We start from the raw sequence: 17,548 nt of genomic DNA, 5'->3' as shown, positions 1-17,548 counted from the left end.
TCCACTGCCTCCCGCAGTTTGGTCAGACTCATGTTTGTAGCTTCGAGAACATTGTCCAACCATCTCGTCCTCTGTCGTCCCTTTCTCCTTGTGCCCTCCATCTTTCCCAGCATCAGGGTCTTTTCCAGGGAGTCTTCTCTTCTCATGAGGTGGCCAAAGTATTGGAGCCTCAGCTTCAGGATCTGTCCTTCCAGTGAGCACCAGTGAGCTATAGGAATAGGTTAGTTGAATCCAGACTGATGATGATGATGATGGTTCCTTCTCTGTTCTTCGTCATGAGATCCCAGCATGGATTTCAATAATATAAAAAATACAGTACTAAAACCAGTTAAATTGCAGTCAGGAGACTAGGGTGGGCTCTAAAATTTATACCTTGGCCATCAAAAGCCGGGCAAGGTAGTGTGTTTTCAGCATACCATGGAAACTATATTATGAAGGTACTCTTTGGGAAAGGAATTTCACTGTTTAGGGGTTGCCACTCCCTCTCCACTCCAAATGTGAGCTTGGTGAAATTACAAGAGAGCCTCCTCTGCCTATTTCAACACCCCAGACAGTCCGTAGGAAGGGAGTTGGTCTTTCAGATATATTATTTTAAGAGCGATCCTAAGTGTTGAGTTTTGTTTGACATAATCTGGATATGCCTGGTTATGTTTCCCCTCCTGCTTAGTAACAGCATATTATATTTTAGTGCATCTGTAGTTCAGTTTTTCCATGTACATGTTCTGATGTACCATCTTTTGTGGAGCTGAGAGTTTCAAAGGACTATGGACCTATGTTGTTGTTGTTTACTCATTTAGTTGTGTCAGACTCTTCGTGACCCCATGGACCAGAGCTTGCCAGGCACTCCTGTCTTCCACTGCCTCAAACTCATGTTGGTAGATTTGATAGCACTGTCCAACCATCTCGTCCTCTGTCGTCCCCTTCTCCTTGTGCCCTCCATCTTTCCCAGCATCAGGGTCTTTTCCAGGGAGTCTTCTCATGAGATGGCCAATGTAATGGACTTATACCTAAATGAAAAAAGAAGTTGCCTAGAGTTTGGCCAATTAAAAAGAGCAACTTTAGAAACTTTGAATACTGTGAACTCACGGGTGGGAGGAAGTGAGAGTTTGTTTTATTAATAAACATCTTAGTAAGATCAGCAGTGTTTAAGCTGCTACTGATATAGAATGAAAGAGCTTACAGGGCTGAATTGGATAGCTAAAACCTTGAGATGTCAGATATAATCAGATCATGAAGAACCTAAGTGTAACTGGTATATATATATATATATATATATATATATATATATATATATATATAAAAACAATATTGACATTTTGGCACTAGCTGGTGGCAGTCACAATCCTGGAATGTAGCTAAAAATGGGACTGTCCCTTGTGGAGAATGTCAGAAGTAAAACACCTGAATACTTGGGTGTCAAAGTCTTCTGCCCGCATCAGCTTGAACTGTGACAAGGGGCATTTCACAGCACAGAGACCCCATCACTGATCACTGGTGACATCAACTGCAAATCCAACACTAAATCAAGGAAGCATTTTGCACATCAAATGCTTCTAGATTGGGTGTTCCCCCTGCCCTTAAAATAAAGGCTGTTTCTGAGCAGGGGGGAAAAGTTCTGGTTAATTAACATATGCATTCAATTTTCACATTCCGAATCAAGAAACATATATACAGAGAGAGTGGGAGAGATATTTTGAATAAGTTAATCTAATTAGTTTTTTTAAAAAAAGTTGATGGAACATGAAATTTTGTAGGTAGGCGTATTCTTCATCAAGAGCATTGTCTTCATGCTTTCTTCTACAGAAGGATTATCCCCTTTCCCTTGTGTACACCTATTAATGATGCTGGCATATAGGAACACTGCAAGAAATTCCCGCAGAAACATTTTAACGCTCCTTTTTGCAGTTTATCAAGTCTTCCAGCAATGTGATAGCAAGGATGATACAGCAGAAAATAATAATATGAGGCATGTCAACATTCATGCATACTTGCCTTTATAAAACTGTCTTTTTTCCACATTAGTGTTAAGTTGCCTGTCCTGGAATAGTTCTGGTTATCTTATTTTAAATATTTGAAAGCTGCCTTTAAGGGTAGACGCACTTTCAAGTTACAAGATAAAAGTGTAATATAATAAAAATAAATATGCATAATGAAAGCCACTTGCATTAAAAACAGCCAGCTGCAAGCTAAACACAATCAGCAATGCAATAAAGCAAAACATACCTTCAAGGAAAAGGCAGTGAGAACAGATGGGTTATAAGGACTCCCCTAAATGACTGTAGGGAATGAGGATGACTTGCCTCCATCAGCAGCACATTTCAGAAGGATAAAATCACTACAGGGGAGAAAACACACACACACTTCTGCCCAACCTGATTATTCTGATGGGCAGAAGGCCTCAACTGATGAGCATAATGTACAGAGCTGCTGATATGGGGGAAGGTGCCCTTCAAATAACTTGGACCGAAGCAGTTGGTGGCTTTAAAAGGTTAAAATATGTACTTTAAGGTGGACTCTAAATAGACTGCTAACTAGTGCAACTGCTGCCAGCTGCCTGCCATCTTCTTCTCTGAGCCCAGAGGCATTCTGGGAAATGAGGTTGGTGGTCAGCTGGAGCCTTGGCTGGTGCAGTGCTGTCACTGCCTCGCCATGTGCCATTCCTCTGTGGTATCGTCTGGGGAACCTCAGTGTCTGGCTTCAGGGTCCCATGAAAGTGCAAAGTGTACTTATTCAACTTATCAATTTATTCCAAGTTGATTAGCACAGGCACACTTTGGAAATCATTGAAGAGCTGTCACTGTGCCGAAGTAACACATATTTTCTCTTTATACATATGATTGCTTCCAACCTTGAGCTCTAATATTATTACCGGAATTCTAAACATATAAGGAGAAAATGCACATATAGTAACAAAGTGGAGAAGTGTTCTGTTACATTGAACTATATTCCACTGTAAACGGCTGTGTTTGGTGAGGCAGATAAAATAAACAATAATATGAAACCTGAATAAGCGTCAGATCTTGAATTCTGAACAGCCAGTGTGGTTAGAGCACTGGACTAGAATCAAGGAGACACAGTGCTCGCTTCGGCAGCACATATACTAAAATTGGAACGATACAGAGAAGATTAGCATGGCCCCTGCACAAGGATGACACGCAAATTCGTGAAGCGTTCCATTTTTTTTTTTTAAAAAAAGGATCAAGGAGACACATGTTCAAATCCCCACCCAAAAATGAAGCTGATAGGATGAACTTGCATGAGGCCTTGCCTATCGTCCTAGCCTATTAGGTCAATAATACTAATAATCTACAATAATCTATAATATAACAACAACAACAACAACAACAACAACAACAACAACAACAACAACAATGGGATTATGGGCTTGTTTTGTTTTTTCTCTTGTTTTTATTATGCATTTTTTATTTTGTATTTTTATACTGTGAACCTTCCTGACATATTTGGATGAAGGGTGGTATACAAATTTAATAAATAAATGAAATCAATACAATATTAATAGCAACTTTTATCCAAATCTAGGCTGTTGAATGTATATAGATTTATGCATATATTTTGGGGGAATATGGGTATCATGGGTTTAACACATTTTGCTGTAAAAATGTGGACTACAAAGGCTTTCAGGGAATATAATAAGCCTTTGAAGCTAGATTTGCTATTCAGCTGCCGAGAGCAAGTCTTCAGTACATTAGATGTATCACTAAGCTGATTACCAAAACCGTAGGTCTTAAGGAAATAGATAATGCAATAAGTGCATTTTTAATTGTCTGCTCTTTCCTGGTGCCCTGAAAAGTTAATTTTGTTTAAAAAACAGCTGATGAAAATAGCAGGAGGAAGATGATGATCTTTTCCCTTGCCTTAATATCAGCAAACTGAAGAGAAGAAAGGGGAAAAAAGAGCAATTTACAACACAGCATCATTATCCATTGGATTGGCCAACTGGTGGCTTCTTGGCTAGAGTAGCCTCTGAATTATTTGATCTGTGATGGCCCTATGAAAAATTTAGACAAAATTTTGCGATTTTACCTATTAGGGAAGGGGTAAAAACTTTTTCAGGTGGTAAGAAATAAGAGAGCTGATAACCTTAAGGTTACAGAAGCTGGCCATCCCTGCTGCTTATCATGTTTATGTTTCAGAGACTAGGGTCCTGTTCTGTTTTTAATAAACTCAGTGTAAAAGGAGAATAATCACATGGCAAATTTTGCATTGTAAAGATAGATCTTTAGGTGTGAGGTGATTTAGGTGCAGAATCATTACTGCCCCCCCTTGTTTTTGTACACTATTGTGCTTTTTTCTGGAACCTTCCTCTTTAATCTCTGTCACTTATAGTAGGGACAGAGAACATGTGGCCCTCCAGTTGTCGGACTACAGATCCCATAATCTCAGACCACTGGCCATGCTGGCTGATGGAAATTAGAGTCCAACAACTTCTGAAGGGGCACAGATTCTCCATCCTTAATTTACAGGCCCATTTGTCCCAGCCTGTCTATGACTCTGTGACTATATACAGATGTGCTTGCTGCCTCATATCTAGTTTGGACCTAAAAAAGCATGGCCTTTTCTGTTTATTTGTGTCTCAGTTCTCCTCAATTCTGGTTTAAGCTTGTACTCAGACCGAACAAGTGCTTTATCTTTGGAGGTGACTTTTGGTTTGTGTACAGTGTCAGTGTGGAGGCAGATTGGCTGCGAGCCAGTGAGGAAATAGGCTATTAACTCACACTGATTCCATGCTTAGAAAGCCATACTGAAAATAATTAGAACAAAGTCACTTTATTTAAAAACATTCCCCAAGTTTTTTGAAATTTTCTTTAACGTTTGCGGTTTAGACTTTTACATAAAAAGGGTGTGCTTTCTGTTATGTTAAGTAAGATAACGTTAACAACAAGTAACTTCCACCATTACATTCAGTCTCTCATTAGTAACCTTACAAGTTGTTTTAAGTTTGGTGGGAGATGTAGGAAAATGTAAAGCAAGGTAGATTGAATAATATAAGCTGTGAGCCGCTTGCTCCAGAGTCCTTACACTGGTTTGGGGAAAAGCCAGATAGAAACTAGTTCTGATCTTCCACAGAACACAAGGGGGGGGGGGAAGGAAAAATCTGACTAGTGTCAGACCTCTTAAGAACCAGTCTCTGTCCTCCTCTCACACAGCAAGTTGCTCATGTGCAGTGGCTCTCCATGCCAGCACAAACATTCAAGGCTGGGGAGGAGAGAAATGTCCAGGTTCACACTCTGAATTCAGTTGGCTCATTGGCTTGCTGAGGTCACCAGAAGCAGTTAGAAGTATGAGCATCTGCAGGGTGGGTCTCTCATGTTCATAGGCCTTTGTGTGAAGTTGCCGTCTTGAGAGGATACCTATCTGATGTCTAACCAACTTATTCAAATCGCTCCAGTAATGTCTTGGTTTTCTGTCTGAGATACTGATAAACATTTCAATAGCTATTTCTCATTATGACAGTGGTTAAACCTAACTGTACTTTTAATACTAATTTTAATGGTTTTAGAATAAGCTTGGAGGAAACCGATATATACCTATACAGTCATACCTCAGGTTGAAGTAGCTTCGGGTTGAGTGTTTTCGGGTTGTGCTCCGTGGCCACCTGGAAGTAACGGAATGTGTTACTTCCGGGTTTCGCCGCTCGCGCATGCGCAGATGCTGAAAATGACGTCACGTGCATGTGTGGAAGCAGCAAATCGTGACCTGCACACACGCAGACATGGGTTGCGTTCGCTTCAGGATGCGAACAGGGCTCCGGAACGGATCCCGTTCACATCCAGAGGTAGCACCGTAAAGAGTAACTTAAAAGATTGGTACAGAAAAATCTTCAGTATAAAATCCATGTCCCTAAAACTATGTTTTATAATCAGTGAAAGTGAGAGTTCACATACAAAAAATAAAAGTAATTGTAGAACACCAAAAGCTGCATATTACTTATATACAAGTTGCTGAAAACCGTAAAAGTTGAAATAATATCAGAGAAGGTATTTTGCATAATATGAGGTTAATTCATAATAAAACAGACAAAAGGATACCACATAGTATGAAAATCTTCAGTTTTAGACTTTCTTTTGGATAGGTGAATTTGTGGGGTGAACTTTTGGAACTTTCGTACCCAACTTGTAGGAAAGTGCCTTATATCAATACATGGTCCATCTATCTTGGTGCTGTCCATACTAACTAGCAGAGCCTCTCCAGAGATTCAGGACAGGAGTTTTTTCCAGGTCTACCTGAAGATAGGAGAGACTGCGCCTGAGACCATTTACATGCAAAGCCTGTGCTCTGCTGCTGATCCTTGCAAATGCCAAGCAGCTATGGTTGCATCCAGTGTTGAATATTGAATATGTAGCACTAACTAGAGAAATAGCTAAATCTTTATTTAACAGGTGCTGTAAGAAGTCAAGAACGAGACAAAGAGTGTGATCTGTGGTATAGGATCAATAGGCTGAATTGTGATGTTTTCCTTTTTCCTTGAAAACAAGATCCCAGAATATATTGAGTACAAATCTTTGCATTATCTCACACTGTTGTGTTCCCTAAGCCCTTCAGAATGCTTCTCTTTTGGGTGAGGTCTGTGAAGGTGCTTTTAAGAAGAGTGAATTATTTAAACAGTCAGCCAAAAGAAGCAGTGCTTTAGAACACTGCTGTACCTGAAAATTAGGACAGTGTACAGTTTCCACCATTGCCCATTTTGAAGGAAAAGCATAACACTAAAAACTATTTTGTTTTCCAGCTGCACAGTGTAAAATTTATGGGAACAATCCACCAGGAATAGAATAGAAGAACTTCCTAGGAAATTAAGCTCTGTGTATTTAAGTATTTAGCCAATGCTATCCCAAATGTCCATGAGATGTAAAAAGCTAAAAATATGAAACTTCTAATTGATACCTGCCTCCCTGGAATATGTATAACATATCAAAAGCTGAACATCACTCTTAATTTAGCTGCTAGAATAAAGCCAGATGATAGCACTTTAATGGGGGTTCTGAAATGACACATGACTGAAATACGTTCACTGTTGGGCAGAGTTGAGGACAGAGCTACTTGCTGGTTCAGTCTTGGAGCAAAGCAGTTATGTACCAAAAGGTGTCCTTGTTTAGTGTTAAGTGATTGTGATGGATGTCTTAATGGACAGAGTGGTCTGTTCATATCTGTTTTAACCCTTAGCTTCTGTGAGTACATTATACTTGGAATAGTAATGAGATGAATGAAATGACCTGAATTGTATTGCTGTTTTACAACATAGCAAACCCCGGTTAGCTTGAGCCATAGATTGAATTCTGGTTTGGTGGGCAAACAGTGGTTTGGCCAATCCATAGTTTACTGTGTTTGGATGCACTAGCAAGGCAAGATAGGAAGCTCCTAATTTCCTCCCTTTTTGTGTGTCTGAAGTTTGTTATCACTTCTGAACAAAATGGAAAAAAAGGTTTGCTCTCATATTGGAAAGTGTCCATTTTATCTCTCTTTAAGTGCTTGAGTGTTTGACTGTACAGTAAAGTATACCCTGAGACTTGGGCACAGCAGAAGCCTTCTCATGTAGTAACTATCTGGCCCAGGGCTAGCCCAATACATTTTGGCACCTAAGGCGCACCTCAAAATGGCATCTTGCCTCTCCGGAAGGGAAGGGGTGAGGGAAGATCTACATCAGGAACAAGGATAGAAGAAAGATCAACATCAGGATATGCTGCTTCAGTGGATCCTGCTGCCTGAGGCGGTTGCCTCACCATGCCTCGTGTGGGCTGGCCCTGATCTGGCAAACTGAAGATAAACTCTAACTTCCTTCCAAAGTGTGCCAGTAATCAGAGATCATTTTATTTTCACTGATGAAATCCTGATATGTGGTTACTCTCAGAGAAGTACTGTATTTTTCTGTGTATAAGACTAGGTTTCCCCCCTAATAAATAATGTCAAAAATTAGGGGGTGTCTTATACACAGATATATCTCCCCCCATTTACTTAAATCTGAGTCCCCCCAAATAGGGGGCATCTTATACATGGGGGTGTCTTATAGACGGAAAAATACGGTCTATTTTGCCTCCATTCATTTTCACAAAGGAATGACATGACTGAACAGGGGTTTTGGTGTGCATGTTTGTGAATGAACTGTTCTGGAATGATATTTTAGGTTCAAAGTGCACTAACAAAAACCACTTAGAAAAAACACAGTATTGGTATCTAAAAGTGGATGTGGCAAGATAAAAGCAAGCTAATAATACTCACAGGTCCCTGGAGAAGAGAGGAGGATAAAAAGGAGAGAGTACCTTTATCTGCAACAATATCTGACTGGGAGAGGCTGGTCCATGGGGTTGTATCCAGTGCTGCAGCTTCACTCTTGTAACAAATTCTTGTGTCCGTATCAGTGCCTCCTCTTCCTCTCCTGTTCTCTCCAGCCTCCCATGTGCCCTCAAAATTAGCTCCAGCTGGTTTGGGGGCCCACTGTAGCAGATTATGGGGACATAAAGAGGGAAGAGTAGAAACAACTGTCCAGTTATGTGAGTGGAACTCCACTCATACAACCCATGGATGAAATTTTGAATTAATTAATCATACAATGCAGATCTTAATGGGGGCCTAGGTTGGCAATATATTTATCAAAATTAGTGGCAATGTTCTGGGTGAGACCCGGTCCTTCGTGTGTGAATAAAAATCATCAGCCTTCAGTTAAGTTCATCTAAAAGTGATCACATTTTTATTTGCTGTCAATATTTGAATAGAACAAGTGGTATGGGGACAAGTCTCTGACAATGAGGTCTCCTGCTTGAAGCCCTGCAGTCTTTGACAGAACATAGTTAAGAAGCAATTGATATTGTCCTATGACCTTACAATGTTCTGTTGATCAACAGTGGGTGGGCTATTAAGGTATATATACATGGACCCACCCTATTCTTCTGACAGTACTTTGTTTTAAATTGTTGTAACCTGCTCTGGGATCGTATGGTGAAGGGTGGATAATCAACTGAAAGAACAACAATAAACAAGCATCACCATCAACAGGTATTTGCTAACATTCTGGTTTTGCATCAGGCAAAAAAAGGTAAAAGTGATAAATGAGGGAAACTATTTAAAGATAACATGTCTGCCTTTGGAGGAGCGGTGTCATTAATGTGTTCCTTGGAAGTGTCTATCAGGATTTGGGGAAGTTATATTATTATTGATCCTATCTCAGCAAGCCAATCTGTAGCTGTATTTAAGAATCATTGGAGCATAAAAAAATATCTCTAAGATGGGTTTTTAAAATAAATAATAATACTAATAATAGTTTTGACATACGGCATCTTTAAATCCAAAGGTAATTTTTCATTTCATTTAGTTCTGATGCACTAGTTCAGCTTGCACTAAAAATAGATGAAATGAAATCCATACCCCTCTTTTTTTCATCCTCAAAAACAACATAGATCCCCTCTTCCAATCACGCTTTGTTCCTGAGAGATAAAGAAATGAGTATTTAGCAAATATTCTTTTCTACCAACACGATCAACTAAAATGAACGGATTTAGCCCCTTTCCCCAATATGGTTGATTGCTTAAAATTCATGCCCTGCAGTTCAGTAGTGATGATCAGAATGTGGTTATATGTATGTCAAAGCAATGTTAACAACATGTTGTTCATTGAAATTGCGGAACTGGTGTTTGCAAGGTGGCTGTACTTTTCCAACTTGCACGTTGCTAACTCAGTGACACTAGAAAGAAAATGGAGAAAAAAGAATTAATATGAAGATTTTTGAGCACATCATGCTCCTACTTTTGAACACTCTTTACTATCCATTTCTCTAGTGTGACTCGTTTTAACACAGAGCCACTTGGATCTTCTTTTAAAATCATTTTTGTTTAAAAAAAACATTTAAGATTCCATAAACACTACAGAGAGATGGTACAAGTTCTACAGTTGATAAGCAAGGTGCCAACAGAAGAATGCGGATGTGCTTTGCACATAGAGTTGCCAACATAACAAGTTGTGGAATGTAAATAAAGCTGGTCAGGAGGGAATTCAGGTTGAACTTGGAGATCATCATGAAATAAAGGGAATAATACATGTTAGCATCAAAGCTTTTTTTAGGTGTTGAAAGTCAAAACTAACACTGTCTGCTGTGCCTTAAAGATTGCAGGGTGCCAGGTGGGACGACTAGTATAATATGCTGTTGCTGTCCAGCCCTCATGATCAAGGAAAGCTGTTGCATTCTGTATCAGCTGTAGCTTTCAAATATTGATTTATCTTTTCATTTTTTTCTGCTGCCTTTCAACCCCAGCTGCGCCCCCCAAAGTAGCTAAAATTAAAAGCACATTGAAACCACATACAGTGGTAACTTGGGTTACATACGCTTCAGGTTACAGACTCCGCTAACCCAGGAATAGTACCTTGGGTTAAGGACTTTGCTTCATGATGAAAACAGAAATTGTGGTCTGGCGGTGCTGCGGCAGCGGGAGGCCCCATTAGCTAAAGTGCTGCTTCAGGTTAAGAACAGTTTCAGGTTAAGAACGGACCTCCGGAACGAATTAAGTTCTTAACCCGAGATACCACTGTAGTTAAAATAACACATTTAACAACCACCCATCCATTTATAACAGCAGACAAAACAGCATTGTTATTGGCTTAATATAGCCTGAGAGTTAAAATAAATGGTGGGCACATTTTCTTGTGTGATCTCTGAAAATGCAAGTGTTGAGAGCAGGATGCCATGAACGTACTACGGGACAATCTTGTCCGAATTCTGTACAACCGAAAAACAGTTGAATTTTTAAAAGTAGTTCTAAAACTTTACAGTATTTCAAAAGTACAAAATTCCAAATAACAAAGCAAACTTGCAATAAACTGAAAACAGCACATGGTTGTACTTCAGTGTTATATTTACTATTCCAATACATCAAGAAAAATACAATTTCTCCATGAATTTATTACGTTGATTTACTTGCATCGCTTTATAAGACGCTAATTCAATCATTCTCACAAGAGCTGCATTTTTTTTCCTTATCAGGCAAGGCTTTCACTTACTGAAGTTATTGTTGGTGTGTCTATTTTATTCAGATGGCAGAAGTGCTGTTTCTCAGCAAAAGACCTTTCTTTTGTTTATCAGGCCACTTTCTTGGCACTGCCTTTATTTTAGTCATGCCAGATGGCTCAGAATTGGCCATTTGCTGTATTTCCACAATTGCTGTCCACTTTGCCTGAGGAGGTGACACCATCTGCCGAGTGGATTCCTTCCCACGTGTACTAGAAATCATTTGGGGGAATTGGATCACATTGTCGAATTCCTCAAGATGTTTGGAAATGTAATCCAGGGTATGAATTGGGTATGCTGTGGGTAGTGCTGCAGCTGTAGTGCCTCAGTGCATCTCTTCATCACTCTTTCCCTGTATTCCTGGACATGGAAGTGAAGGGAGGATTGAGGTGCAATGTAAGGTCTTTGTTGGCCCCTTGATGTACGCTGAGCATGTTCTGCTGTAAGGGAATGGAGAACCATTTGAAATGCATACTCGTGGCATCTTCTAGGGATGCAACCACATTTCTCAGTGGTTCCTGGTAGCCCCGACCACGGCCGTGTGGGTTTGTGGCATTGCCTAACGGAGGCCTTACTACTTCTAGAGCCCTTCTCTTACTGCATTTTACCTTTTGGTAAGTTTGGGGAAAAGAGTGCTGGGAAGTCACACTTGTGTGGAGTCCATTTCATCAAAATGCTGATGAAGTGGTCTTAAGCCTACAGAAGCTTATACCATAATGAATGTGCTGGCTTTTATGGGGCTGTAAAACACATAGGGATGCGGGTGGTGCTGTGGGTTAAACCACAGACCCAAGGACTTGCTGATCAGAAGGTCAGAGGTTCGAATCCCCGTAACGGGGTGAGCTCCCGTTGCTTGGTCCCTGCTCCTGCCAACCTAGCAGTTTGAAAGCACCTCAAAGTGCAAGTAGATAAATAGGTACTGCTCCGGCAGGAAGGTAAACGGCGTTTCCGTGCGCTGCTCTGGATCACCAGAAGCAGCATAGTCATGCTGGTCACATGACCTGGAAGCTGTACGCCGGCTCCCTCGGCCAATCAAGCGAGATGAGTGCCGCAACCCCAGAGTTGGTCACGACTGGACCTAATGGTCAGGGGTCCCTTTACCTTTAAGACACATAGAGGTTTAACTCTAGCCACTGACAGTCATCCTAATTAGAAAGTGCTTGCATCAAAAATAATGGGGGCACTTCTAATGTAACTATTTGTTCTCACAGACAGATTTTAAAGCTCTCCAGGAGCAAAAGTATAAAAACCCCAGTTCCTTATATAGAGTCAGAATGTTACTCTTTCTAGCTAGGTATACCCAGGCTGACCTGGAAACATCAGGGATTGAACCTGGAACCTTCAGCATGCAAAGAAGATGCTTTCCCACTAAACTATGGCCCTTCCCAAGACGGCTAGATAAAATTGCAGTGGTACCTTGGGTTACAAACGCTTCAGGTTACAGACGCTTCAGGTTACAGACTCTGCTAACCCAGAAATAGTACCTCAGGTTAAGAACTTTGCTTCAGGATGAGAACAGAAATTCTCATCCTGAAGCAAAGTTCTTAACCTGAGGTAAGTGGCAGCGGGAGGCCCCATTAGCTAAAGTGGTACCTCAGGTTAAGAACAGTTTCAGGTTAAGAATGGACCTCCGGAACGAATTAAGTTCTTAACCAGAGGTTCCACTGTAGACAGTTTGGTAAGTGAAAATACAGGCCTTAGGTAACATCACATTATTATTAGTGTTCTGGTCATTGGAAGCATCCTGGGAGGCAACTGGAAAATAGCTTCAGGCCCATGTTTGGAATGTGTGTCTACTCCGATGTGAGACCCTGAGAACAACAGATGAGTTTCATCTGAAGCTTTGTCTACATGCATACCTTGGATTCACATCTGATCAATCGCACATTAGAGTAGGCACCCCCAAACTTGGCCCTCCAGCTGTTTTGGGATTACAATTCCTATCATCCCTGACCACTGGTCCTGTTACCTTGGGATGATGGGAGTTGTAGTCCCAAAACAGCTGGAGGGCCGAGTTTGAGGATGCCTGCATTAGAGAAATGTGTATCCATGGTGACATTCTGATGACTTTTTTCTACAGCTTTTTAAAGGATGCAGTTAGGGGATGTTTGAGTAACTTAGGGAAATGATTCTTACCATTTGAGATAATTTCAATTCCTGAGCATAATTTATTTAGTCTGTTACCTGAAGTTAAAAGGACTGTGATAGAATATATGTTGTTCACACATTCGGCTTTAACTTTGAGTGGAAACTCTAAAACTCAGTGAGTCATAAGAGTCGGAACTATTCTTTATGGAAGAGCTCTTGCAGAAGAGAAAATTTATTTTGCCCAACATGTTGAAAAACACCACATCTTATTTTAAACAAAGATCTGCAGCATGTGAAATGTATCATTTGTTCAGGCATAAGGCATGCTGGACTTTGTTATCTTTTCCCTCTGAAGATGAGGTTCACTGTTGGGTCAGATCAGTGTCTGATAGTTGTACATAATAATAATGATTCACTTACTGTTTGTGTTTCTACTATAAATGTAAATGTGTTTGACATTCTTATGGATATGCAGTTTTATTATCCTGTTTTACTGTGTGGAGTCTTCTCTGAAAAATTTATTTTATATTAACCTTTTAAATAAGCTCACAAAGGCTGTTTAGCTTGAAAATAAATTTCTAGACTCTTGAGGGCTAGGAGAGATGGGGTATTCTGCCTCTCCAACAGCAACTGCTTCCATGGAACCTGTCTTCCGTGAAGTGTTGGTCGCACCAATTTCTAATACTACTTTTTGTAAAATTCCACTATCAACTATCATAAGAAGAAACAGCCAAATTTTCACATGGGTTCTCCTTCTGCATGACCTGAAGGTTGCACTTCAACTACTTTCCCTGTGCCCACACTCCTTATTTAACCCAAAGAAGATTTTACCCCTTCCAAACTAGTAGGAAGCAGGCTCTATGATGCTCATGAAAATGAATACATTCATGTAAAACTTCTCCCTCAAATTTGTCTATGACAGATACTGTTTCTCCTACCCATTTCTTCCAAGCAATAATCTGAGGGTGTGATCCTGAAAATTTTGAACACCCCCCTTTCTAGGTTTACCCAGAAATTGCCAAGGTGTGTGTTTTTAGAGAATAATGGAGCTGGGAGCAGAGAAAGGAAAAGAGAGAAGTTGCCTTGTGTTGCACTTCCGCAGCGACCAGTTCATTTGCTGTCTCCAGCCTGACCAGAATAAAAGGTGAGAAAGGAACTTAATCTCCCAGTAGCCCCTGATGCAGTTGAGGCTGTCATCGTAAGAGGCATGTTCCATGAGGATCCATGGGACTGGGTTATCGGGAAGCAAATCTTGTAATGGGCTTACTGAAATATATCCTCTTCCAAAACATATATTTACCACCAGATTCCTTGCTGCTCTACCTCTTGGTAAGCAGCAGCAACATGACTGACCAAAAGTCACGTGAGGATCAGTGGCCCATCACACCATCCACTACTGTTTTATATCAAGTGTTGTTCAAACAAATCTTAATTTTAAGTATTCATGATGTCTTGATCCTCCAAAGATTGTGTCTGTTTGGCCCGGATTCAAGATGATATATTCTCAGCATGGCAGCTGACAACTTTTGAATAGCTAATGTCCAGTAGTTACTATATTTTAGCATAGCATGCTGAGGACTAAGTGTCAGAATAGCCTCATGAGTTGGACATTAGCCCAAATCTGCTGGACAAAGCTGTGCCCTCAATTATGTGTGCGTATTATAGTCATACCTCGGTTCCTGAATGCCTCCATTTTGGAACGTTTTGGTTCCCGAGCGTCGGAAACCCGGAAGTAACTGCTCCAGTTTTTGAATGATTTTCAGAAGCCAAACGTGCTACGCGGCTTCCATTTTGAGTTTGTGGCTGTTGAATGTTTTGGAAGTTGAACAGACTTCAGGAACGGATTACGTTCGACAACTGAGGTTTGACTGTACATGTGTTTGTGCTTCCACTGTATTATTGTACCTGATTTTACAAACTGCTTGTTTGTAGTGTTGGATAAATGAAAGTAAGACAAATTGAGCGAGGTCTCTCTTGTAGTGAGTTCCGTAACTGATAAAAAGACATGCTTAAGCTAATAGTTTTGTGAGCTTTCTTTCCCAAACCATGACCATAAGAGAAAATTGGAATTCTCTCCCTCCCACCCTTTCTCTCTCTCTCTCTCTCACACACAGCTAAAAAATGTATTTTTTCTGCTTGTTGAGGATGCACAAGCATTCACAAATTAGCATATGTAAGTGTGCCAGGCACATATATGAAAGTGGCTTCAGTTTAATTAGGCTTAGTTGATAACGGTACTTTTCCACTGTTGTTGTTTTTTAAGTAGGAACTGTGAACGTGCTGTAACAAACTGCACTGCAGGCTGCAGTATCTGGTTGGCATGCCAGGAGCGTCACTAACAGTGTACAGCTAAGTAGAGATTGGTGAGGAAACTGGGTCAGAAAACATGCCTACTGTACCTGCAGAGACTGCAGAGCAAAACAGCAAAGAAATGGGAATGTCCACAGTATGGCACTGTCTTACAAAGTATAGAAGGAGAAAGCTGCCAAGAGCAGACCAAAACATACATCTCGTAGATCATTATGTAGCTCGGTTTTAGTGCCAGTGATTGTAGTCATGTCTGTTGAGCATATGAATTTGTTTACCAATGAAAAATTTGCATGTAGAACCATGAACACCAAAATTAATGAAGCCCATTAATACTTTGAAAAGAAGAATATTTTATACTGGTAATTAGGGTTGTGCAACCACCACCATCTCTGCTTTGGTTTGGATCTGATTCAGTGATTCAAGCCCTGATTTGGATTGGATCAATTTGGACCTCAGGACATCTGAAATTTTGGTCCTCCCATTGACTTGCATTGGGAAACCAAAATGGCCATATTTTTATATGGAGTTGCATGAAATTTGGAAACATGGTAGCCCCTCAGGAAGAGATGAACCCCAACAAATTTCAGACATGTAGATCTTCCTTGACTGCATGAAGAGAGACCTCCATTCCACCCAGACTCCCTTCAGCATAGTGGTTTGGTGGTTTGGATTACTTTGCTTATCTCCAATTGCTACATGAATATATCATGAAAAGCTTAATCCAGATGTCCATCTAGGAAAATGTGAATTATGCAGAGAATGCAACTTGTATCCTTCTGTATGGATTCAGTAGACAATAATCAGTTGAATACATTTCCAGAGGCAGGCAACAGGATACACAAGAGAGGAAGAACACTTTAAGAATTTTTTTGACACTTTTTATACCCCCACATTCAAGGTTTTTCTGTCCGGTTTTAGATGATTCTTCCTTCCCATTGTAGCCCTCTGTGACACAATCCTTGTTGTCTAGAGAACTCTTGACCTCTGAAGGTCTAAGACCGGTAGAATACAAATGTTGTGGCATTTGGACTGATTTATCATTCCAGTATATTATCACAATATATAGCTGTTCTCTCTGTAATGAGAAATCAGATTTGTAATTGTATACTTTTAAACCTTTTTTTCTTTTAAAAATGATTCCATTTGTAAAAAAGGCTATGATAGCTCTACTGAATTTCAAATCTAAAACTATTGTTCACAGTCCTTTTTAAAAAAAGTAAAGGAAAACTGGGGAGGCTATTACTTTTTCCTTAACCGAAGCAAATTAAAGAAAATATATTTGGCGGGGGGTTGTGATAGCTATTTTGCATTGAAGTTGAAAGCTTTAGCAGTTTTCTGTTCTGATGTGCTGTGTCAGTGCTTAGCTTCTTTCCATTAAGTTGTGCCATTCTCTCTTCCTGGAAAGAAATGCTTATTTCATGCTCTTCAGCATTAATTTTCAATGTATTGGAACCCCCCCCCCACCAAATTTCCTGTCCCTTCCCAGCATACTGCATTCTTCAGTACAGATTGGGGTCACAGTGGTCTCACGGCTTGAACTACTGGAAGCACAGAAGCCAGATATGAAATGGCATGGCCATGGCGGGATTAAATAGATGAAAGTAAATGTACTTCCCATCTGTTTCTCTACTTGTCTTGCTCAAGTACTGGTTATAGGGAAAGGAAGTGTTTGTAAGTAATCAGCTTTTTCTTGCTATTTCTGCCTTGACACACACATATATTCTGAATATACTTTTCAGCACAAAATAGGCACAATAGCTATTTTTGTTTGGATTCAAAAACTACCGTCAAGTCTCCTGTTCTGAAGTAGCTAAATATAGATTTATATAAGTGACTTATGCCATGTTACAGTAACAGGGAACTGAATCCAGGTCTGCTTTTGTTGTGATTCCTACATTGCAGAGGGTCATACTAGATGATCCATGGTGCCCCTTCCAACTCTACAATTTTATGATTCTATGAAACAAATGCAATTGCTAGGGTTCAGGCAAGTCGCTTAACCATTTTCTCATACTTTCTCTGGGGGCACAGTAGAGTAGGGGGCACCATGTCATAAATGATGGTGCTCTCTACTCTTTCTGTGAGGCACTTGCTCACTAGCGCCACACCAGCAGCATGAGGCAGCTGCTCTCACAGTGT

At 40.3% G+C, this 17,548-nt stretch overlaps 1 protein-coding gene across 6 annotated transcripts in view; it reads left to right on the top strand.

Moving 5' to 3' along the window:
* Window positions 1-17,548, top strand: part of SERGEF (secretion regulating guanine nucleotide exchange factor) — a 103,953-nt gene that overhangs the window by 24,022 nt on the left and 62,383 nt on the right. The gene's annotated exons all lie outside the window — the stretch shown is intronic.

This window comes from Podarcis liolepis, assembly GCF_965112155.1.
Source record: "Podarcis liolepis genome assembly, chromosome: 1".
In the NCBI taxonomy this organism is placed as follows: domain Eukaryota; kingdom Metazoa; phylum Chordata; class Lepidosauria; order Squamata; family Lacertidae; genus Podarcis; species Podarcis liolepis.
Note: the sequence above shows the minus strand (reverse complement) of the source record. Positions and strands in the feature narration are given on the sequence as shown.